At 31.8% G+C, this 27,017-nt stretch overlaps 2 protein-coding genes across 2 annotated transcripts in view; both read left to right on the forward strand.

Annotated features, from left to right (window-relative positions):
* Asator (tau-tubulin kinase asator) overlaps positions 1-27,017 on the forward strand; it is a 492,107-nt gene that overhangs the window by 226,498 nt on the left and 238,592 nt on the right. The window lies entirely within an intron of this gene.
* The window catches only part of LOC142323275 (putative fatty acyl-CoA reductase CG8306), a 50,791-nt gene continuing 24,735 nt past the window's right edge, over positions 962-27,017 (forward strand). The window contains exon 1 of the mRNA XM_075362709.1: positions 962-1,096. The gene's annotated coding sequence lies outside the window, so the exon portion shown is untranslated. The remainder of the gene's footprint in view (positions 1,097-27,017) is intronic.

Raw genomic sequence — 27,017 nt, forward strand, 5'->3', positions numbered from 1 at the left:
GATCAGTAATAGTAAATCTTTTTAATCATTGATGAATGTTACAAAAGTGAAAACAGGTAGGTTATTTACAATCAGTGTTATACCACTGAAAACGTTTTGAACTGAACGAAAATAAATATAATTCTACTAAATTAAAAACTTAGTTCAGTTGGTTGAAAAACCAAACTTAGTATTTTACGTAGAATTTACGCTTAGTGTAAATTCACTGTTGAAGTTAATAAACAATACCTTTGTAAAAAAGCAACAGAATTTATAGTAATTTTTTAAACATATAGAATATGTAAATTTATAAATGAGTCAGAGTCATTAAACCATTAAAAATCTGTCTTTAGTTTAGTGAAAACTGAGCAGTGGGTTTGGTTTAAACCATTAAAAACTACACTAAAGGTATTTGAATTTCCCGCAACATGATCTACTGTTCAAAGAGATAAGAATTAATTTTTACAATCATTTTAATCATATCTAAGAAATTTTTATAGGTTGTAAAAGAAATGTAGACAGACAGCGAAATTTTTTTCTGGACTGAGAGTGGTTAGGATTTTTTAAGTTGCATACATCTAAAGGACATGTAATAATCCGTTAGTGCATCAACTACATTTCAGTATATTAAAGAAAGAATTTATATTTACTATTATAAAACATTTCCAATTATTCATTCTTATTTCTTATAACTTTATAAAAAAAATAATCGTTGAATTATTATAATAATAATAATATTAAAAAATGCCAATTAGAATACGAAAATTGTAAATAACAATAAAGTTAATAAAATTAAATTTAATGTCGTAAAAAAATTAATTAGATAACAGGAAATTTAATTTCTGAGCACAATTAGAAAAATGTAAAAAATTTCTTGGAGGATTCGTAATCAAATTCAGTAATTTGTTGGAACATCTAAGCAGTAACCAAAAAGGGAAAAAAAATTTCCAGAGGGATATTTGATTCATCGTTGTAGGTGATGGTTGTACATCCTCGTTGCGGTAAGTCGTGCAACAGTCCTATTCAGTTGCTCTTTCAATAAATATTTCGGATATTTCTTGTCTTCTACTACCTATTTGTTTTGATATTGTATTTGGTTGTGTTACCAGTAATCCTGGTGAGTATCTTAGCCGATTTAACATACATGAATTCCAGCGTATAAATAATAAACAGTTATTTTTGTTTTCAGATAAAACTCTTTTTATTTTATGAATTTGTTTATAATAAGGGGATGATTAGTTTCATATCAAAACATTCTTTATTAAAAGCCGACTTATTAATGAATCAGATAATTATGATTTTAGTCACGATTTTGACACATTTAAATTATGTTAATGGTACACCAGCACCTATATGTATTGTGCATCTATGTACTGTGCATTATGATTTACTGAAAATTATGCGTAACCAATTTTAGTTAAAATATTAATGTTCATAGAGTAATGATAGATCATGCGACTTTGGGTAAAAACGCCGAAAAGAGTTCATGATAAAAGTAAATGCATCGAATGGGTGAATGAATTTAAAATTACCTGGCCATTCACCTTTTTTCTTATATTATATGAAGATTTGGGAGTATAGGACGAGTCGGAAGTTTTCCTAAGCCTGTTACCGCTATTATTGAGAATGTAAATGAACTCTCAGTTTATACAAACCAATGCTTTCAATTTATACTATTGTTATATGCAAAACTGCGTACAGAATGAGTAAAAATACAGTGTAAATTTTGTATGTAATATTAAGATAAAATATAAACGTTGCAATTTATTGAAGTATAAATAATTTTATTACTTATAATTTATCTTGACTTATGTGTAGTGGGTTAACAGTCTAAGCAAACTTCCTGACCATCTGAGCTACTCCAGACCATTATTATTGGAACAGTACCTCTCAACCTAATAGTGTTCATGTAGCCTTATTTTGTGATTTTTTGCTTTTCAGTCAGACTTTGCAAGCATTTCAGTATAATATCAGTATTTTTTATCATCTGTAGTTTCTTTTTTTTTATATTTGGTCATTTAAGTTCTTTGTTCCATAATGTGTTAGTTATGGCTTTTTCCCTGGTAATCATTTGTATATTCTCATTTTGTACCTTCCCAACGTCATCATTCATAAATCCCAGTCTCGGAACTTTCTAAACTTTAAGTAAATGAATTTTCTTTCATTTTTAGCATCTTTATTTTTGTCTAATGTTGAAAATTTTCCATTTAACAATATAACGAATCTTTTCTGCAATTCTGAGGTGTTTCTGTTTTAACAGAAAAATTCAGTTGGTTATATGCAGTTGTTCCCTTTTCTATGAATTTTTGCAGAAGTGTGAAGTTGTACGAGACCTTATGGCAGTACTGTACTTGAAAATTTTCACTGGCATTTATATCAACTTTTGAACAAATTAATGCTTTCAGCTTTATATATCTGTAGCATGAAATATGTTATTTTTACTGAATTTAGTAAATGCCCAAAAATTTTACATGTAATGCCTCACAAATATTTGTTGTTGAAATATGTGAAAGAATACAGATAATAGGTTTTTTAAAACTCTGATGTTGGATACTTATAAATGCTTTGTGTTCTTAACAAATTTATGGTACTGTTATATGCATCCCTGTTTTCAAAAAAAACAAAAATATTTACATATAAAGGGTATACACATACCCTTTATATATATATAGGGTGTGAAATACCCTATACATACTTATTTAGGGTATGAAGTATTTATTTTAAAATGAATATAAGTTATCGTTTAATATTTGTGTATTAGTTACAGGTAGAGGAAATTGATTCTTGTATCATTAATTTGATAGAATTCTTTATTACTACTGTAGAGAATATTTTTTTTTTTGCTTGATGATTTCAGCACATTTTCTTGAATTGTAATTTTCACTCCCAACAGAGTGTGGTCATAGGTGGCTTGATAACTTGTCTGCTCTTTTGTACCACTTAAGAGAAACACAAAGATCATGGGGTGCATCTTCTCATTGTTTCTCCTTTTTCCATGTCTGTGGACTTTCTGAACAAATGTTGAAATAATCCTCATCATTAATGACTGAAATAGACTGCTTATGTCACATCCCTTTTAATCTCCTGTTTTTATGTAATCTTTACTTCGCATACACAGTATATTGGATAAAGGTGTCATCTAATTGAAAATAAAATAAAATTTTGATAACACCCTTTTGAACTCAGTTCATGAATTAAGCAATTTCTTACAATAATTATTTATAAGTGTATAAATAATAATAGTGTTGTCATAATATTCAGAATTTTATCTTACATAATGCTTTACCCTAATTGTAGTTTTTGATAATAGAGAAAGTTGAAAAATATAAAAGTCTCAATATTTTTGTAGATAAACATATTAGATGGATGCGTCATATTAACTTTTTATTAAAAAAAGTTATTTTGTATCTTACAAGTTCTATAATCTTACAGATATTTTTAATATGAATAATTGAAATTACTTTACTTTGCCTTCATTCAGTTCATTATATGGAATGGTTTAGTTATGGTTGAAACATACCAATCTTAGCGATTCTTTTTTACTATTCAAAAAATGATTATAAAAGTGATTTGTTATTGATCAACATCAAAGTGTTGATGCATTCAGTGAGGTCTTATTAGGTTAACAGTATAATATGTTTAAAGTTTGTTTATGTGTAAACAAACAAAACTGTTTATATTACTAAAAAAATTTGAATTATTGCAGAACTAAAATTAGTTATCCAACCGTAGCTATAGACAGCTCAACCTTTCATCCAGTGGTCCTGAGTTCAAAGAATCCCAGTTAAGCTTGGCATATTTCATACACTACAAAAATCCATTTCTATATTCCCTTGAACAAGCTTAAAAAAAAATCAAATTGATGGAAAGTCAATAATATTTCATAATATTTTTTCTTTAATCTATAGTTTTCTTTTTAGTATCATCATTGTGTGACATAAATTTTATAAATTAATTTTAATTAATAGTAAGAATATAAACAACCTTTTGATATTGTATACTGTATCTGGTATAATTTATAAGATCCCATTTCATTCTGTTTAAAAATAGTTATGTATTAATATTCTAGACGTAGGTTAATGTCTATGACCAAGGTATCCTTGAACATCTTCGCTGATGTTTCTAAACTATCTTTTTACAGCGAAATACTAATATGGCTAATTTACTCATTAATGTAATAAGTATAATATTTGATGTACATCAAGTATTATGAATATTTTTATGTAATTGTAATAATGTTGTTTATAAAATATATATACTTGGTTTTGTACTTTTTATTGTTTTATTATGAAATTTGATTACCTGTATTTTATTTTGGAAAAAAATTCAGTTTTCAATTCTCTTAATACATTAACGCTGAAAATTTATTTTATTTTTTGTATGAAAAATTATCTGTATATAACAAGGTTTTAATCTGTGTATAAATGTAAAGTGATTTATATTTAATATTAAAATGGCTTCATTGAGTTCTGTAATTTTTTTTTTTATATTTAATTTTTTCCCATGAAGTCATTACCGATGTTATTTACCATAGTTGTATGAGTATTGAATAAAACTACTGACTATGTTATATTTATGTTAAGTTTAATCAGTTTAAGATTAAAAAAATTATGGAATTTTTTTTTGGCCGACTTTTTACTTCGTAGTACAAGGAAGTATTGTGATCGCGAAAAATTTCGGTTTTAAGATTTCAACGGAAATATCCGTCTTGGCTAGATTCGGTGTGACGTCTGTACGTACTTGTGTGCGTATGTATCTCGCATAACTAAAAAACGATTAGCCGTAGGATGTTGAAATTTTGGATTTAGGGCTGTCGTAAAATCTAGTTGTGCACCTCCACTTTTGATTGCAATCGACTGGATCAAAAGACTTGGTCAAAAAGCCCCAAAATAAAAATAAAAAAAACGGATTTTGGACTTTTTCTTAACTGCTGTAATAAGCCCTCATTGAGAGCTTTTCAACGATGTAAATGGTATTTATTTTCATTGGTTCCAAAGTTATAGCCGAATAAAATTGTAGTTAATGAAATATTTAGATCTTACAAGGGAAGGCATATCGGTTCAAATCCGACTTCATCTCTTTTTTAATTTTTTAAATAAATGTAAATATATTGATTTATTAATAATTATTAACCTCTGATTGTAAAAAAAATTACATTAAATAATAATTCAATAATAAAAAAAAAATGTTTGAAAAAATATCAGAAGTTATTAATGAAATAAAATTTTATGTACTTTCCATTTAAAAAAAAAGTGTATATGTAATTTAATAGGCGTCTAAGGAAGTCAAGTGGTATCCACATCAAATTTTCTTAGTACTTTGATTTTGATCAGTGGCTACCATCATTATACTTATATTTTATAATGATGGTTTACCCTTTTTTAAATCTGTTACTAGTTCCAGAAAAATATACTACGATTCTATGTACTGTATTTGTTGTATTGTTCATTGTATCTATATCTTTTTATTTTTTATTATATATAAAACATTAATTAGAATTTTTTTTTAAATTAAATTAATCTGTAGATCATTTTAAAAGCATAGTAAATAAATCTGATAACCTTGAATTAAGTTTTATTGTATGATATTCATCTTTGTTAATCATACTTGCATATCGTAGAAACTCATTTTTCCTGTTTGTGTTATTATAATGGTTTTTTTATTCCTTTTTTAATGTAATGTTTTTCTGTAATTATGACCGTAGCTGTTGAGAACTCAAGGTTTTTTTAAGACATATTTACACGAAGGAAACATTCTATGATTTCTGATTTATGAATTTTTGTTTATAATTTCTTTTTTGTTAAAAATATTAAATTTATTCTATAAATATACCATTAATTTGTTGGTATTTGTGGTTTATTAATTTGCCGCTTTATAATGTTTTTCTTATATTTATTATGGCTGGGACAAATGTAAAGTATTCGAGATGAAAGAGGCACTACTCCGATTTATTTTCTCTGAGAGTAATCATGTTAATTGTATAACGTGTTTACGGGTGAAAATAATTATGTGTAGAGTTGAACATCTATATTTCAGCAGGCTTGGCTAACCGGTCTGGCACAATATGTTGAAAAGTACAACAGGACATTTTTGTGCCTGTTTTAATTTATTAATAAAATAACTTATCGTTAATTATTTTCATTCAAAAGTGAATACAGGCAGAAAATTGTCAGACCGTATAATTTTACAAACCCATTTAATGATTTTAAAGATATATTTGTATGAAGGAAACATTCGAGTATGATTTCTGAATTTTTGTTTGTAATAATTTTTTTTTTAATTTTAAATTTATTCCATAAATACCATTAATTTGTTGGTGTTTGAGGTTTATTAATGAACGGATTCGTTAATTAAAGGTTTAACCTTTTTTCTAATTAAAATATAATTCGATAAAACAATATTTTTATAGATATTAATATTGAAAATTTTAAACGGCAATATTTTGAAATTTTCAGTTTATTTATATTTTAGATGTTGGGTACATATACATTAAATTTCTTTGAAATATCTTTATCCGTTCATAAGAAAATAAATTTTTATTTAAAAAAAAAAATTGTGGACTAGTAGAAAATGAAGCTAGATAGGATATTTGTCCGCATGAATTTTTTTCTGTTTTTGTCCTGAATCTGTCTTTATAGTGTGGTCAACATCTCTCAGGACACTTATAAACAAAACACTTATTTTTTTTTTACTTTTTATTTTTTAATTACAATAATAATAATTATTAGATTTAATAATATAAAAATAAGTAATTTTGGCACTTCTTTATTATCGCACCGCCACTTTTTTTCACTTTTTTGATGCAATTTTTTCATATTTCTTGAGAAAATGTATAATAACGTTTATTTCAGGTGGAAAAAGTACATTTTTTAATGAAAAATAAAAATTGCAAAACAACAATAAACACCTCAAATACAGTATAAACACCATAATATGAATACAGTAACATCAATCTACCGTAGGATAAAACTCGCGAATGCTATTGAGAATAGAATTAAAGATATTTATATAATATGCATAATTAACGTTAATCAGATGAAGTTAGCGAACAAGAAGCGAGTGTAGGTTATGTTTGGTTAAGTTACTCTGATCTACGTACGATTCTTTGCTACACGGAGTTAATATATTCTAATCTTTTATTTCCTGTTTAGCATCTGGGAATCGCCTTCAGGTATTACTTCAGAAGATGATATATATGAGTGTAAGTGAAGTGTAGTTTTGTACAGCCTCAGGTCGACCATTTCTGATATGTGCGGTTAATTGAAATCCAACCACCAAAAAACGCTATTATCCACGATCTAGTATTCAAATCCGTATAAAAGTAACTGCCTTTACTAGAATTTGAACGTTGGAACTCTCGACTTCGAAATCAGCTGATTTGCGAAGACGCGTTCACCACTAGACCAACCCGGTGGGTTAATATATTCTGATCTAAAAACACGTAACCTACGCTCGATTTGCTCGCCAACAAACATATTTTTTGTTTATTACCGTTGTAATAATATGTTTAATACGTTGTTTTTTGACAAAGAAGTTGCATCAAAAAAAGTAGCTGTGCGATAATAAACAAGTATCGTAATTTTTTTAAGTAGTTAAGAATTAAAAAAAAAAATTATAATTTAAAATAATGTCTATAAACAATTTTTTTAGATAAAAGATTTTTTAAATTGAATTAAAATTAGTAATTATAATAATAGTATTTGAAATTGATTTCATTTATTTGGTTTTTATTTAAAGCCGTATTTTGGGCAGTAAGTTTAATGTCTGTTTCCAGTTTTATTACATATTGTTATTTTTAAAAAAAATCTTTCTTTTTTGTTTTTTAAAAAAGAAACAAAAAATCGTCGAACGATTTTCTTTCAAATTTTATTTTCAGAAATAATTACAAAATATTATAAATACTAATATTTGGGTGAACGGTAGTAAATGAGGGAAAAACAAAATTTAACTGTTTTTACATAGTTCAGTTTTTAGAGAAATCGAATGTAACATTTAAAAAAAAATTCATTTCATTGCATAGTCCATGACGTGTTAATAAATTATCAAAAATGTTAACTATTTTGTTGATTCACCCTCTTCGAAGGAAATTTATGTTATTTTGACTTCGGATTTCAAACGTGTACATTTATTTTAAAAAAATTATATACGGTAGCCGCATTTGATGTTATTGAAAATTAAATGAATACCTCTTTATACCTGATATTCGTATGAATACCTGTCAATTTTTATGTAAGTACAGCAATTTATATCTAACGATTAGATATAAATAGATGAATATTGATTTCTCAATTGAGTAACAGGTCTATAATTATTATTGAAATAGTTGTTCATGAATTCCCGTTCCTTTTAAAAATAATTATTATTTTATGCTAATTATATTATTCTATTGTTATTTGTGTCGTTTCTTAATTTAGAAAATAATTTTACGTACATTGTTTTAATTCAGCTGAAGAAATTAATTTATTTGTTGGAAATTTACTTGCAAATAAAAGTTATCTTAGTTTGTGTTCGTGTTGTATACTTTCTCAAGCGTTCTTCATTGAATTACATCATACGAATTTCTCAACCTAATCCATAATATTGTACGTGCACGCATATTTTAATTTTTTATTCGTTTCAGTCGTGTAGTTCGTTTCGTATGCATATGTGTATTTATGCACGCATACTGAAGCAGCAACTATGAAATTTTACGGGGTCTAATAATTTAGATCCCGTTAAACCGTTAAGCATAAAAATATAAGAAAAATTTAATTTTTAGTAGTCGTACAGTAGTTAAAATGCACTAATGAGTTTAAGCTACACGTCTAAACCGTTTAGTAGAAACAGTTATAAGAAATCTTTTACAGCTGCTATAAAAAAAAAACGCTTTTACGATAACAAAAGGGAGGATAACTATGATAAAAACAGCTTTTTCTTTGTAAAACTTTTCACTGAGAATCTGGCTAATCGGCTTATAGCTCATTTTGAAATTATGTGGGGTCCCCGCATAATTTTGGGGATGTTTGAATATGTTACTAAAAGAAACCTGAGCATATTCCCACATGTTTCTGCAGTACACAGAAAACGGTTTTTTTTTTTGTAAATATTTAAGCTGAGCAACACAAAATCAAGTCGTGTATGATTGTGATACTTCATCCTACGTTAATGGAAGTCCAAACCAGCAATCGCAAATTTTAAAGTATCATAAAGTTATACTTCGAGTGTAGTTCGTCTCCTACTCTATAGGTAGATTGGATTTTCCTTATATTTAATTCCCGATTTGGATTATGCCCTCGGCCAGATTCATGGAGAATATATGAAGCGGTGCGTCCTTGATGTCATCTGGTTTTGGAGAATATGTATTTAGAGATCCGTCCGGGGATTGTTTTACGCCTGGTGGGTGCACGAAGAAGTGTCTTTATCGGCGAAAAACAAATTTAAAATTCTATGAAATTACCGAACTTTTTTTGAGTTTTTGTTTATCTGACCGATAAACTCAAGAAAAACGCGTTAATTTGGATATAACTATGGTGTACTCTAGTGATCCCAAAAATTGTAAAATTTGTTTGCTGTAATTACTCAAAACTGTATTTTACCTTTCATTACTGATAAAGGAAGTTTCTTGGCTATTTAATTGTTATTTAACGTAGATATTTTAAAAAACTTCAGTTTGTAGTACGTTTCTGTTATGTCTATTTTCCAAGCGATGTTTTACCACAACCTGTTTCTCGAGGTCTGATACTATTACAGTGACAGCTGCTATTACAGTATTCTAATTTCGATTTTGTTTATATCTGCCTTAGGCAATCTAAATTATAATTATTGCTTATACAAATAATTTATAAATTTTTGTTCTCTCAGCGGGTTTAGTTTTATTTAGCCCATCCTTGTTTTCTCGATCTAGCTCCAGGAGCATTAAGTTTTTTTTTTTGAACTTATTCTTTTATATTACTGTTATACAGAAAGTAATATGTTATTTTTTCCGTGCTTAATCCTCCTTTTTTTTTTATTATAAAAACGCATTTTTAGTCAATTTATTTTTTCTGTTTGATACCGGTGGTTTCTCTTTAAGCATTGAATTCGTCTTGTGTTTTTAAATACCGTGTCAAATCCGATAATGATATTTTTCATTTGGGGATTTTGACGCTTAAATATACGTCTTAAATGGTCAGTCGGGGTCCGTTTTCATGAAAATAATATTTCATTTAATAAGAAAAAAGTGATAGTCAAAGATTGTATGAGAAAAATTCATCGATATGTAGACTTATACGTAGCCGTCGGGAATATATGTAACATTGTGTAAGTTGTCGACTATAAAAAAAATTACTGTATCTGTCTGTTTTAGATTTGTTTGTATATCATTCAAGAATAGACTTCAGATGTTGTCTGAAACAGTTTGAGCCCCAACATGGAGATGGTAGCACTCGTCAACAAAAGTTAGGGAATGTATTCGCGCGTGCGTTGAAAGGCACTTGCTAAAATGTCAGCCATTTTGGACGCTCAGTTGTTGTTTGATAATCGTTTGAGTTAGCCGTTGTGAGTGTTTTTGTGAAAATGGAAAAAATCGAATATTGTGCCGTGATTGAATACTTGCATTTGAAACGCAATACGCATAAGCAATTTAAAACCGAGTTGGACGCTGTTTACGGGGACTCTGTCTCATCATGTCACCGTGAAAAGATGGGCAGCTGAATTTAAGCTTGGTCGTACCAGCTCGGTTGATGTCCGTTCGGGACAGCCAAAAATTGCAACCACCACCGACATCGAAAACGTTCACCAAATGGTACCGGACGACCGACGAATTAAGGTTAGAGAGACAGCAGAGGCTATGGACATATCGAAAGAACGTGTTTGTCATATATTAACTGAAGAATTGGATATTCGTAAGCTATCCGCGCGTTGGGTGCCGCGTTTGCTCACTTTGGATCAAAACCTCATTCGAATGAACATTTCCAAGGCCCTATTGGAGCAGTTTATGCAAAACGAGTCGGAGTTTTTGAGTCAAACAGTGGACTGCAAAGGGTGAACCTGCTCTGAAAAAGGCGAAGACAGTTCCATCGGCCGGGATGGTGATGGCGACTGTTTTTTTTTTTTTTTTTGGGATAGTAACGGAGTTTTGTTTATCGATTATCTTCAAAAAGGTAAAACAGGAACGGGTTAGTATTACGCATCATTAGTTGGCAAGTGAAGGCAGAAATCGCAAAAAAACAACCGCATTTGAAGAAGAAGGAAGTGCTTTTCCATCAGGACAATCTGGCGTTACAGATGTCATGAACCGCTGATAGAAAGCTTCATCTTTTCCAGTATCTGCAAATAACGATTCGTGAACTACACGAATTCTGTACGGATGCATCTTAAAACACTTGCTCGATACTGTGCGTGCACTACCGGCAGAGAGACCAGACTGACCAGATAGGCGTCGCACAAACTTCTTTAGGCTAACAGAATATGCAGTTTGCACGCCGATCAACATTTCTGGTGTTAGCATTTTCGGTAGACCACTTTTGGCTACATCTGCCACATTCCCTGTTTCTTGGAAGTTGTACAGCCGCTTGATGGAGCTCTTGTTTGGTGCATCCAACAGTACTTTTCTGTGAAGGTATTCTGGGTGTAGGCATAACTGGCACATCTAATGTGTTGAGAGACAATGAATATTCTCTCCTCTATTTTTTCTTAATTAAAACTGCAACGAAAGAAGTAAATATTATGCCATAAGGATGCGTCACTTTTTGAACATTCTGTTGTATAACCCGGTAAACAATTATTGAACTATAAAATTATTTATCGTAGAAACTAAATTATTATTCCCACGGCGGAATTTTTTTTTAGCACTGTTGTATGTTCAAGTTTCTATTTAAAAAACTTTCTCCGCGTATAAATATTAAAAATATATATATGTATAGAGTATAGTTTTAAGTGAAAGCCGTATTTAGATTCGTAGTTTTACGACTTGGTCTGCATTTTTTTTTATTCTTCAAATATTTACGTTGTTTTTAAATCCATTATTAGTGTGGTTTTCTCTGTTGACTATATTTTATGTTGTTTAATTATGAACATTAATTTTTTTTTGTTTTCCATATTTGTTATCTTTCTTAATTTATTTACAGTACAGAGCAAATTTCTTGTTTTCATTAGGTGTTTCTATTATTATTAACAATTATATTATAATTCATAGGATATTTACTTAAAAATTCCATTAAATATTTATTTTATATTAAATTTAACAACGTTTATCCAAGTTAAGTATTTCCTGAATAGTTGAAAAAAGTAATTTATGTACGATCGTAGCCGGCAGGGGTTGGGCTGCGTGCCGATTTATTCTGTCAGATACTCGTGTGTATGTGGTATTTTAATAATTTGCCAGTAATATTATATTTTTTTATTCGAATTCAGGTGTCCTCAACCGATTAGTAATAATGCTTTTATAGAGATGAACGATTTTTAACTTCTACCCTGCACATGTTCAAATATCATAGTATTTGTTCTTTTCAATCATAAACTGCCAAATGTACGTTCGCTTTTCGTAACTCTAGCCGATTAATTTCTTTGCCCACAATTTAACTGTATGCATCAAAATAATGTATCTTAAATTAGTAGCAGTTAAAATTAAAACAATAGGTCCTGAATTCGATTCTTGGTATAGGTTTGTTTTTATTTTAAGGTTAGTTCAGTTTAAACTTAACAACAATTACGAATCGTTAAAGTTCACTCGCTAAAAACTTTTATAACGAACACACTATTCAGTATATTAAACATTAATATATAATCGTATTTATTTAGAAACGTTTCAAAAACATTGAATTTTGGGAATATGTAAATTTTCAAATAGACGTATTAAAATCCTGTTAGTTATTTTAAGTTATACTACGTTTCTTCATCTTAAAAGCTACGGGTAAACGATATCTATAATATTGTTGTTACACATAGTCAGTCGAAGTTACGATACTGAATTTAAAAAAAAAAAATTCGCTTAAAATATTTAAGAAATAGATTTAAATATAGAGAAATGAGAGGAGTTGTTTATAAACTGTTTAACAATTATGTACGTGTAATTAATTAGAGGAGAAGATCAAGAAGGAAACCTAAAATAAGAAAAAGCGAGTCAAGTGATACTGAAATATTAAAAAAAAAAAAAAAGTTTGAGAGTTGTGAGATAATCCGAGGAGAAAATGTCAAGTTTCAAGATACTAAAAAAGAAAAAAAAACATGTTACGAATCAACATCAATTCTGTCTTTACTTTCGATGTCCGGGGTTTTTGTACAGTAAATTTAATATTCATGAAGTTTGTTCACTTGTTTTTTATTTCTTTTTTTACTCTTCTACTTCCTTTATAGAATTATAAAACACGAAGGTTGTTACACCAGCGTTTTTATCTTACTTTTGTTTTTTCCAAATCTCTTTTATTGTACGGTCGATACTTTTTATATTTACATTTCTTTTTTGTTATTTTCGTTTTATACTTCCTAGCGAGAGATTATTTTTTCGGTGAGAACTTTAAACGATGTTATCGCCATCTGTTGTAGATTTCAATCGGAATTAGAAATTGCTTTCGGCTATTCGTGAACAATTTGAATCTATATATTATAAATATCGAATCTAAATAAATATTTTATTTATATCGGTTCATATACGGCCTACTTCTTATCGATTAGGCTTGAAGTAGATCGGTTTGTTTCCCCGCAATTAAGAAAATTAATCGCTTCAATAATAAATAAATAAATATTGTTTGAATATAAAACTGTATTATATTGATATAATATTAGTATTCATTATCGGTAATGTTTAATTTATAGCGCTGTTTTTAAAATTAACTTTATTAAACTTTTGTACATAAAAATATTCCGGTTTATAACATAGTTGAATATGTTTCCGTAAAATGAGATGGCATTAACCTCATAACCGCAACAATATCGCCTGATGATTGACTTGCTGCATCGCAAAACTTTATATCGTATTCATTTTTATGGTAGGCACACGGTTTTTTCCCCGTCGTTATTGTTTATGGAACATTCCAGTTTAAATTACAAAAAATATATGTGCCGGTTTATTGTTCTCTCTCACCAATTCGAACTCGCTTTATGTATTAAAGTCTTCCAGTTAATTTAAAATCAAACGAATCTAGAAAAAAATCTTATCTTCAGCCGAGCCGGAAATAGGAGTAATTAGAAACAATTAATTTATTCCTTCCCGTTCATCCCCTCTTTTGAACATAAGGTCAAACCTGTTAAGGTTTTATAACTGTGAATTTTTTAACGTTCAAGGTAAAATTGTAACCGCCAATTTTTTACTGAAGATTTCGGAAAATATTTATGTTTAATTCTCAAGTATTCAATCGTTTTCTAATGAAATGTTAACTTTATGTGTCGTGCACTTTTTCCTGCACTATCGGGTTTATCATATATACGGTTTTACCCGATTAGGAAATATACTGGGTTATTCGAAAAGGATTTCACAACTTTAAAAGCACATAAAAATTTATTGAGATACTTATAGATTCGGTTGCGGTTTCATTTGATAGAAAAACACATCAAATTTATCACCCAATATTGACTTAGGCTCGATACGGCTTTCATTTGTAATGCGATATGCATCCCACCTAAAGTCGATTTCATTCCAGATAGTAGCCAGCAAGTCGGGCGTTACCGCTGCAGCTGCGGCGTTAATTCGAAGTCTTAGCTCAAAAGATCAGCAGACAAAGGCGGTACGTAAACCCGATCTTTAATGAAATCCCACAAGAAAAATCTAGCTGGGTTCAATCTGGGGATCGAGGTGGCCATGCAGTTGGACCCTCAAGACTGATCCACAGACATGAAATCGAGTATCAAGAACTTCTAGGCGGTAGTGAGGTGTGCCTAGTCTTGCTGATACTAATGGCGTCCATCTTGTTCGTCATCGTCAAACTGTGGAATTAGAAAATTTTGAAGCACGTCTAGATAAACGATACTATTTACGGTTGCCTCCTGGAAGAAGAGTGGGCCGTCCAGGCTTTCCGTAGGGCACAAAAACATTGACCTTAGGGCTATCACAAGAGTGCTGCAAAGTTTCTTGAGGGTTTTCGCTTTCCCATATTCAGCAGTTACAGGTGTCTACCTTGCCGCGTATGTAAAACGTTAACCCATCACTAAAAGTTACATCGTCTAAAAATGTATCGTCGTTTACAGTTCTATCCGTAATTTCCACACAAAACCGGTGCCTAGCAACTTTGTCGTCATCTGAAACGCATTAAACCACGGATAGTTTGTACGGTTTCAAGTGCAAATTTTTACGTAAAAATTTTCCGTCGTTGGTGGAATGCCAGTATCACATAGCGCACGTCGAATTGATATCTTCGGACTACGTGCAAAGCTCTCTCCGAGTTGTTCAATAGCAGCTTCATGGACGCGTGGTCGTCCTGGTTGTATGCTTAACAGAACAACCTGTCTCAACGAAAGCTTGGTGCCAAGAGTAAACTGTACTCCTACTAGGAAACTCCCTACCGTATTCTCAACGAAAATTACTTTGAACTGCAGCTATTGATTGCAAATTGTGAAACCAAAACGCACAGCGAGCTCGTTCCGCACCAGTAAACTTATCCATTTTTAACAACACAGTATTGGTGGCCGAATTTTTTACTAATGAACTACTCGAGTCACAAACAGTTTTTTGCTATGAAATGAGACCTCAACTGAATCTGCAAGTTATCTACATAAATTTTTATTAACTTTTAAAGTTGTGAAGTCCTTTTGGAATCACGCGATGTATATATACAAATACAGGAAGTTTCTGCTTCGCTTTATATGTTTCGTTTTCTGTTTTCCCCTTCTTCCCTTTTACCTTTTTCGATTTTTCCCTTTTCCGATTTTCCCCGGGCGTAAATCGGTCCAGTAGTTTTATAGGTTATAGTGGACACACATATCGGAAACATTGCAATGGAATCGTGAAATATTTAGTATAGCGTATGTTGCTTTTACGTCCAACAGATAGCGCTGTTAAACCCACCGGGTTGGTCTAGTGGTTAACGCGTCTTCCCAAATCAGCTGATTTGGAAGTCGAGAGTTACAGCGTTCAAGTCCTAGTAAAGCCAGTTATTTTTACACGGATTTGAATACTAGATCGTGGATACCGGTGTTCTTTGGTGGTTAGGTTTCAATTAACCACACATCTCAGGAACGGTCGAACTGAGAATGTACAAGACTACACTTCATTTACACTCATACATATCATCCTCTGAAGTATTATTTAAACAGTAGTTACCGGAGGCTAAACAGGAAAAAGAAAGATAGCGCTGTTAACACGAAATTTAGTTTTTTTATCGATTTGAACCCCTTAAAATCAAAATTTCGCAAAATCCTTTCTTAGTGCACGCCTACTTAAAGATACGAAGGTGCCCTGAAAATTTCAAATCTCTACGTATAATAGTTTTGGTTATAGGTTGATTACGAGTCAGTGAATCAGTCAGGACATTCTCTTTTATATAAGAGATTAATATAAATATATTATATTACTTTTATATTAATATTATAAACCTTTTAGCAAAATTAGTAGTTTAGGTCGCCTTTTAAATTTTTAAAAACGACCACTATATGGCGCTGTTGAGATGTGGCATTACTGTTGTAAAATTAGTAAATTCGAGCCTGATATTAACAAACTCGTCAAAACACATCAGATTCATTCTTCACATTAATGTAAGTGTAATTTTTCAATTGAAATTTTTGTTGTTATTATTGTATGGTTATATTGAATATGCTATCACTGTTATTGTTATATAATTATATACGTACAATTGCAATTCTTTTAAAGCAATTTTAATAAAAATGCTTCCAAATAATAATATGGGTTAAATATGGTAATTGCTCTCATTTAAAATGTAAGTTTCAACTCGGAAATTAGGGTATGCCATGTTTAAAAATAATAATTGTAATTGCTGTTTTTAAGAGCGCATCTTAAAAACAGCAATTGCAATTATTATTTTTAACAGATGGTATGTTTAAAAATTTTGGGAGCGCTAGAAAATTTTTGATTCTCAATGTGGGCGATGGGCGAAAAAATTTGAGAATCAACGTTTAAGAGGATCGAAGAACAGTTAATGCTGAATGGTATACAACAATTTGTTTGCCAGATGTCATCAATGAAATTAGGAAAAACAAACGAAAATGTTACATCATTCTTCATTATGACAATGCCAGCTCTCACACAGCCCGTCAAACAATTGATTATTTGACGAAGAAAACATTGAATTAATATCTCATTGCCCGTATTCACCTGATTTATTGCCTAACGACTTCTTTTTTTTCCCGAATGTCAAACAAAAAATACGTGGACAGCGATTTTCATCACTTCAAGATGTTGAATCCTTCTAAAACTATGTTTTTCAGGTACCAACTTCAGAGTGGAAAAAATGTTTCGAGAATTGGTTCGAACGCATGAAAAAGTGTATAAATATGAAAGGCGAATATTTTGAGAAACAATAAAACTATTTGTATCAAAAATCTTTTTTTGTTTCGTTGTTTCTGTAAAAACTTAGAAGGCGTGGCGCGGTAATAATTTCTGAGAAAATTGTAGTGAACATGAATTTGATATTCTCGTATTATTGTCGATTTATTATTAAAGCAATGTCGCTTATAAAAATTAGAAGCCGTGATAGAGATTTCAAGGAGAGGTGTTCAAGGTGATTTTTTTATTAAGTATTAAAAAAATAATATCTTCATATAGTAATTTAAAGAAAAATCCTTGAGTGAATTTGATTTTTAAACTGGTTGAAGACCACAGAGAATAAAGTAGAATTTTTTTTTTTAAATAAACCTTTTATATTTTGTATTGTATATTAAAATAAATAATTAATATAAAATTATTTTTATCTTTATTAATAGGAATGGGTTAATTTTTTTTTAATATATAAAACGCCGAGAAAGTTCAGCGGTATCGTTCACAGATATTTACGTGTTACGGGCTATAGCGGAAAGGTTTTTTTTTTACATTGGTTTGCTGGCATTTCTCTCGCCACCACCCCATTCGGTCACCCTAAAGCATATGACCGAATATCTGTGTCACAAACGGCTACTGAGCCTCGAACGGTTTAACGACCAGTATCGTTACATAGCTCCTAGAGCTTACCTAATAGCGTGGCGGACTAAGCCATACACCATCGGCTTACGTGTCCCAACCGCTCACTTGTCATATATTTGCTAAAATGGATAGGCGCACCCCGTCAACTACTAAAAATATATGACATCCATAATAAAATTTATTTCGTCTAGACAGCAATTCGCTGCCACGCCTAGGTCGCTGAATGCCACTAAGTACCTGTCCACCAAACTTTAATTTTAATTTTTTAATTAAAAAGACGGCAATTTAAGCCGCCACGCCTCGGTCGCTGTTTGCCAGCTAGTGCCTGTCCACCATTTAAAGCGCTTGGAGGTTATTACTGGCTGATGGCAGCCATTATTTCAAAGAAGACTTCCCACAGACACGCTACAGGAATCAATATATCCCATTTAATTAAACTAATCTAACGATGACGGTTGAACATCGCAACCTCCCACACGGTCCGACAATGCGGCTCTCGCCACATTGACTCGCCGTTTATGAGCGGCCAGTTTCCCCCCTGACCTCTAAGTTCCAGGGTGGCCCCCCCAAGAGCAGGGCAGTCGAACATTAGATGTTCGTTCGACTGGACCTCCCCGCAGACACACAACTCATCAGCCGCTAGGCGAAACCTGAACAGATATTGCATCAAATTCACATGGTTGGTGAGCACTTGGGCACGCGCCGCCCTTAAAAATGAACTAGAGGCATACCATCCCCCCAGATCCCGTATAAATCTATACAGAGATCTTCCCTTAGTCGTGGTGTGCCATTCATGCTGCCATGCCTCCATCGCGAGGCTCCAAAGCCTCTTCCGCAGACGGGAAATGGGCAACTGTACGAAATTTAGACCCGGTGCATTGTGATAGCCGTTCCGTTCCGGTTCTAGCCCGGCTCGAAACCGCATCCCAAATACCTCGGTTTCCCGACCTCTTTGCAACTTCCACATGGCTGCTCGAACTTTCACCACTAAATCGATTGGGAGAGCCTTTCCCAATACGGTAGTAGTCTCATAGGAGGTTGTTTTAAAAACACCAGTGCATACAATTAAGGCTCTGCACTCCTTAAATTTTGAAGCAGTGCTCTATTTCTATCCAACCTGTGCGCCCAAACTGGCGCCGCGTATGCGATCATACTCTCGAAGACACTTCGGTACACCAAGTACATTTGGCGACCAGACAGCCCGTAGTCTTTCCGAGCAATCCTTCTAAGTTTGTGCATCACAGAGACAACTGAAAGGTTTACAAGCAACCCGACAAAAATACGAGTCGTTACAAAAATGATAAACGCGTTCTCAAATTTTTATCAGATTATCGTTATCGATCATCGCATGCCAGGCTAAGAAACGTTTCGCATCGCTTTTTTCCATCGAACTGGATATTTTTTCATATCAGTGTGCCAATCCAACTTATGTTTAACCCTGCATATGAAATTTTCGTGTATCACCACATGGACCGGCTGTGCGATAAACATCATTATTTTCAGAGAAAGTAACCCAGAGTTGTGCCCGTTATACTTCAGTTAATTTAAATGCGTTTTAATAAACATTGATAAAACAAGAAATGAATAGAACTTCTGTCTATAGAAAACAGTTCCTTATGTACACAGTCCCCATTCATTAGGTGACACAGGAAATATAAAATAATGGAATATAGACACTTTTCCCCCGTTGTAAACTAGAAATATCCGCAGTCGAAATTGAAACATGAATTTATCCTTATTTTAAATTGAGGGTAAAGAGATGTTCAAAGGCCTTTTTCTGAAAATAATTGTGATTGTGTTGGATTATTTATTTATTTTTTTAAACAACGGCTTTATCATGGCTCTCTTTGATAAAAGATGCGTTTGTTTATTTAGTATCCTACACTTGCGCAAATACATTTTCTTTGCTTTATAATGTAATATAGCGTGCTCCCCGTATAAGAAAACTTATATAAGTATGTTAAAACTGGATCGATGAATAATCGTCTTGGTTTATAAAAATATTGTTTTAGTGATATACATTAATATTAATTTATTATTGATTCGCAAGATTTAAAGATAAATACGACAATTAAGACAAAAACGTTATAGCTGGTCACCATTATTTGATTGACAAATAGAATAAATATACACCGTTAAGTATTCGTGCAAACGGCGTACTTACCATTAAGGAAAACGATGTTTTGCTCATGCTTAACTGATTTATACTGTACTAGTCTATTTTCTTTTTAGATAGATTTGTAGCTTAATTCGTTTCTTATTAACGGTAAACAAAATAGAGGGTTCTTATTTTAACCTTACTTTCTATAAAAAAATATCCCTTTCGGCACGTCGGAAGACGGAGGTAGATTTCACCGGTGCTAAGTAGGGGATAAAAAAGATTTCCACCTTAAAGTTAAGAAAAACTTCAAATTTACTCACTACAACTATGGTTGCATATGAAAAAATGTTTCACATGTTTAGCATACGACAAGCCCTATCTTTTTACAATTCCAGCAACATTTTGATCATCTCTTGCCGTAAGGGTTGGTCATATCAAAAATTGTTTCTGATAAAAGTATTGGGTAATGTTTAGAGGACTAACGTCCACTTTAACCGATTCGATACTTTGCCTATTAAGAGCGGTATGATTTTTTTGTCTTCGAGACCCCATTTTTTCCACCCCCTGGGCCAATGGTTGGTGATATCAAAGAACTTTACTTAGATAAGTTTTAGGCCCTTATCGAAAGAATAGTAATAATTTTAAACGAATTCGATATTTTATTTAATAAGAAAGTTACAGCGATATATTTGTTTTTCGAAAAAGCCCCATTTCCACTCCCATGGTCCGATTTTTCCCATCAACGAACTCGACCGAGATTTTGGGTCGTTATATTTTATGTATCAATTTGAAAGTGATTGGCGAAAAATTACGGCAGTTATCGTGTCCACAAGAAAGTGAAATACGGTGGACATTCAGTAATTAAAGAGGCAAATTAATGTAGAAATGAAACAGTTTGTAGGAGGAGTTTTGTACTTTCATGACTTTAGGTTGGTATCACTGGGATGAGCTGAGAACAGGTGACGGATAAAAATTGTTTTGTTTATAACATCAATATTGCATTTAACGATGGCGTGTCCGCTTGAAGTTTCCGCATTAGTTGAGCAACGTTCAGTGATCCGTTTTTTGCTTTCTGAAGGTGAAAAACCGGCTAAAGTTTTTCCTCAAATCATTTTACTGTGTGGTGAAAGTTGTATGAATCGCGGAAATTTTGTAAGTCGGTAGAGTTCAAAAACTTCAGTCCAACCTCAGTGACTGACGAGCAACGTCCTGGCCGGCCAGTTGAAGTGTCAACTCCGCTTGAAACCCGCATTGACGATATTCATGAAGACCGACGTATTACAGTTGAACATATAGCAAAAATAGTTGTAGGAAGTGTTGGCATAGCCCTTAACGTTATCAGTAACAAGCTCAAGTACCGCAAAACAAGTACAAGGTGGGTCCCGAAAGAGTTAACGTAACATCACGAGGAAACAAAACTCAAAGCTTGTACAGACATGAAAGAACGCTATGAAAGGGAAGGTAACCCTTTTCTAAACAAGATTCTAACGTGTGATGAAACTTGGGTTCACCATTTTGAACCAGAGTCTAAAAGACAAAGCACGGAATGGAAGCACATCAGCTCATCTGTCCGAACGAAATTCAGAATGCTAGCATCAGCGGGAAAAGTCATGTTGACCGTCTTTTGGGATGCCCAAGGTGTATCTTTTGGGATTATTTGAAAAATCAGCGTACATAAACAGTGTCTACTACTCAGACATGCTGAAGAAAAAAGTAAAGCCAGCAAAAAGAGAAAAACATCGCTGATTTCAAAGAAAAAGCGTGATGTTGCTACACGACAATGGTCGCCCAGATTTAGCTCCCTTGAATTTTTATTTATTTGATCCACTGAAGGAGGCATTCCGTGGAAAAAATATCAACGAGGAGGTCAAAGAATTTGTGGGAAAGTGGCTCAAACACAAGACAAAGACTTCTTTGCATCAGGTATAAAAAAACTAGTTCATCGTTGGGACAGGTGTATTAATATTGGTGGGGATTATGTAGAGAAGTAGTAAAAGTCTCATTTCGTAAAAATACAGTTTTTTCTACATCAATTTTCTCTTTAATTATGAATTGTCCCTCGTGTATGTATGTATATATATATATATATATAAAGTTAAGTGATACTCAACGAGTTACGTTTTTAAAAAAACAAGCTTTATTTTATTACAATTGATATAGATTTAAAAACAAATAATTACTTTAATATCATTATGCGTACTTGCTAATGAGTTATAAAATAGAACGATGTATATCGAACGAGTTTAGTAGTACATGTTAATTGTATGAGTTCCTGATTTGAGACTCGTAATAGGACGATGTTCATCGAACGAGTCCAGGACTGCTACTGAATAAATGTAAGAATAAAGAAAACATAGATTGCAGCTGCATTCGATTCTTTTTCACGGTGGCTTTTCCTGGAAACTAGGGATAGGCAACATACGTGGCTTATGGAATATAATGCAGCTGCATTACATCATCTATTCTCAGTAATGTAATATATATAATTTTGAAATGACGGTGATTTTGGGGTCTTGGGGGGTGTGGAACGCGAAGATATGTCCAAATTTTCCGGAAGTCGAATCATGGTACCCATTACAATAAGTAGCTTTCGATGAAATTACCTAAAACGAAAAAACAGGTTTTCTATTATCTTCATTTTCCAAGTTACACCTGTTAAAAATGTAAGTAGAGTTTATAAAAAGGAAAGTTGTACGTTCGTTTTCATAAAGCAAATTAAATAATTAGTAATCATTATTATCGACGGAAAAGAAGTGCTCTTTGAATTATAGTAATTATTACAAAATAATTTTTAAAATTTTATTATGAGCCGGAACTTCGCCCCGGTTGTATGTTTCTTGCAACATTTACTGTGTACTGACCGACCGTATTGGTGTGAAAGCATTAATGACAGTTTTATCAGTAAATCCCGATGTACTAATGTTTGCTCTTCTTTCTTCTATTCACAATTTTCGTACTTGATTATCAAAACTAACAAAACTTTCTAATATTTTTTTAAAAGTTTAAAACCGTTCTGACTGAAATAGTTATTACTTGAAAAATGTCCGATAATCAGAAAAACTATTGGTTTTTAAACAATCAAAACCAACAATTAATGAGATAAAAGTATTTCTTTGACATTTAATAGGGAATATTTTTGGATCACTTTTCTGTTCTTTTCACGCGGGAGTAAATTTGAGTTTGGTTAAAAAGTACTTTATCTTTTTATTCAGTAATGAGATGAAATTTTGTAGATAAACAGAAAAATGTTTTGAAAATGATATATATAATAATTTTATACCGTTTTTATAAAACGAGAGTTTAATACTTAGCTTCGAACTCATCGGTAAAGATATGATTCACCTACTCATGTTGTTATTTATTTACTTAAGTATGTTGCTGCGGGTAATGGAATTCCCATTTTTTATCTTACGTTGGAAAAATACAGTATACTATAGAAGCATCAATCATGGAGCCCTGGAATGTAAATGGATTCGCATACTAGTTGGTGTGTGCTGGATTTACTTCATTTTCCCCTTGAATTGGTATTTTGATTTATTTTTTTAAATTTTTGTATTCATTTTCTATTTTATTTTTCTTATTCATTTAGTTACGTAGTTATTTATCTTTCTTGTAGTAATTTTATTCAACTTGAAATTTATTTTTTTGTCGTTTACACGATATAAGCTCAGATTTTTGGCATCTCGTTATTAGGAATGCTATTTAAACTTATCAAACACTTTTAATCATTTAGGCATACAATTTTTTGTAGTGAAAACATAGAATTTCGAAATAGCTCCTAAAATGCCTCGGTCAAAATTAATTACAAATTTTAAAGAAAATTGTGCGTACATCTTCGTTAATAGATTATGCAAAGAAGAAAATAAAGATTTCATTTTATTTTTAAAACTGCTCTTTGTTTTTTATCGATCAGATTTTATTTATTTAAACGGAAGAGAGGCCTAATTTTCCTGATTCCATTCGAAGGCTTTATAAAGGAATTCATTCATTTATTTGATAAGTTATCTTGATTTCTCTGATTAACTTTCTGTTTTCAAAGGCAAGGACGTGTTTTTATGATTATTGTTTCGATGTTAATTAAATTCATGAAACCGCGGCCTATTCACGCGGCGATTCACTTTCATTTGATGTCATTATTGAAGTTTCATTAAAAATTTCATAACATTTTTCGGGTTGATATTTTACCGTCATTCGTTTTGAGTGACATATGTTGATTAATTAATTTCAACTTGATGAAATCAGTTCCTTCCGTTATAAATTTTATATGCTCTCTCATATCGTTACAGTAAGTAGTTAACATAACTTGTCTTCGGCGTAAAAGTTTCTTACACTGCTAGAGTGTAATTTACGCCTGTCTTGACGGCCTAGTAACTAGATGTATAATTATAGATTTCATATTTCAGAGAGGAACAAAGAGAAAGCTGTTTTGCAATCAGGTCCCGCTTGTATATCTAGTAGTTTTAGTACGGTCGATAAAGGAAGAAGAAACAATGTGTACAGTACTGTATCGCATCAACTCCGACGCCCGAAGACATTAACATTTCCGGATGCTTTCTTTTTCTCTTTTTACGATTTACGTTTCTCGAATTATACTATTTATTGTTTTATTTATTAAATTTTATTATTAATAAAGCTACCATCGTAGGTTTATTAAATTATATTAGCTGTGCCCAGCTCCGCAAATTTTTTGCTGAACTTTTTGTCGTTAGCAGTTAATAAAGGTATGAAATCTGAATACGACCAAATTATTTAAATTATAGGTAGTATACTTTTTCCCCAGAAGGAAAAAGTTGGATCAAATTTCAAGTAAAAAACGTTCCCTAAAAGTTTTACGGGTTTTTATTTTTACTTTGATTTTTTCTTTTTTAATCCGTTGTATGTGCAAACCACTTCCAATAGGTGGGTAGGAGTACCCGTTCTAAATTTCATAAAAATTTATTGAGAATTTTAAACGGTCACTTATTATATGCAGGCCATCGAAAAAGGTTGCAGCGATTTAAAAAGATAGTATCTCAGAAACTACTAGAGATAATAAAACGAGTATTTTTTAAAAAAATTCACCAAAAATTTTTTTTAAATACCTTAAAATGTTTCAATATAAGCTCCGTTGGTCGCTCTGCAAACATCCAGCCTATACTCGACTTCTACCCAGGTCCGCTGGATCATCGCAGGCGTAACTGTGGCAATAGCAGCGGTGATCCGATGTCTTAAATGTTATACATGTCTGATTTTCTCACTATAGACAATGTTTTTATCGTATTCATAGAAAAAAAAAATCTAGGAGTGTCAAATCTGGGCTCCTTGGAGGCCAAAGCACGGACCAGACCAATCCATCAATTTTCATTGAGAGCGCGACGAACGCCTAGGCTAAAGTGTGGGGGTCGTAACATCTTTTTGAAACATTACAGCAGCGTTACTTTTTGCGGATAAACGCAATTTTACATTTATTGTAGTTAACACCTCTGATGATCCAGCGGACCAGTGCAGAAGTCTATCAGATGGATGTTTGTAGAGCGACCTATGGAGCCCAACAGAACCATTCTAAGGTATGTAAAAAAATGTTTGAGTTGGTGAATTTAAAAAAAAAATACTCGTCTGATTACCTCTAGTAGTTTCTGAGATCGATTTTTTTTAAATTGTTGCAACCTTTTTTCGATGACCCTATATATAGATATATATATAAAATGGATCATTTTTTATTTTGTGCTCGGATTGTTCACGACGAATATCAAGAATTAATTCTTTCATATTAAGAATACAGTTCAATATTGTCTAATAACACCAGCAACATCAGTTGTCCAATTCACATTGACTCAGTTAACCTCAATTCATGGTTTTCTTTTAAGTGCATGTTGTGATTGCTAAATTATTGAACTTTGTTGAAAAATTTTGTGTTATTAATTTTATATAATAATAACTTAATCTTGTTGACGTATATCATAAATGTTGTGTATATATCAATAAGTGGCATATGTGTAAGAACTTTTGTAACAAATGTATTTATTATATTATAAAACATACATACATGCCTTCTTTATTTGCACCCTGTACAATACATAATAACAAATTTATTCTCTAGAATCTCTGTAAATTTGGAGCCTTTTGGGTTTAAATACCTAAATAAGGGGGCGGTGAATTTGACCTACACCTTGGGTGGCTGAAACCCACGCTATGCCACTGGTCCTCTACAGTAAATTTATTTTAAGACTATTTATATTTTAGTCAGGGTTATATTCTGTAAAATTCTTTAATCCTTACGTTCAGTTCGTAAATTGTTTATCAGTGTAAACTGATAGTTCAGTTTCATTTGGTCATATGAATGTGATGCATGAAATATGTCTGAAGTATTTGTGGCTCTAGTCAGATTTTCTTCTCTGAAGTTAATGATGTTCATTATATAAGCCAGTCTTATAGTGAATAGAATGAAGGTGTAACTTAATAAAACTGAAAAATACCTGAATCTCATTGTGGATTGCGTGCTGATATGTGACAGTATAGTTAGCTCAGTAAAAAAGGGCATTAGGAAAGTAGTGAAAATGCAGATGTAGAAAGAAGGTGTTCTATGTAGTTCATTGACTGAATATAGCTTTATAATATTGTTGATTAAAAACTTTATTATGGTAATAATAATGATAATTTCTTTGTATATTCAAAAAAATTTATTTAAATTGTGTTTTGTGGGTATTTATATGTATTTCACTAGAAATTGGAAGCAAGTTATTATGGCTTTACCCAGTAGCCACTTCAACTGTTAGCTATAATATGGCTAACATATTATGCAATAATTAATGGACAGGAAACAAGTCCTTTAACAAATCTGTAGGTTTTTACTGGATCTCCCCAAAGACATCTTGCATTGCAACTCTCCACATCCTAAGCTAGTGTAGACCCGTTCTACACCCACAGAACCTA

This window comes from Lycorma delicatula, chromosome 4, assembly GCF_047948215.1.
Source record: "Lycorma delicatula isolate Av1 chromosome 4, ASM4794821v1, whole genome shotgun sequence".
NCBI classification, from domain to species: domain Eukaryota; kingdom Metazoa; phylum Arthropoda; class Insecta; order Hemiptera; family Fulgoridae; genus Lycorma; species Lycorma delicatula.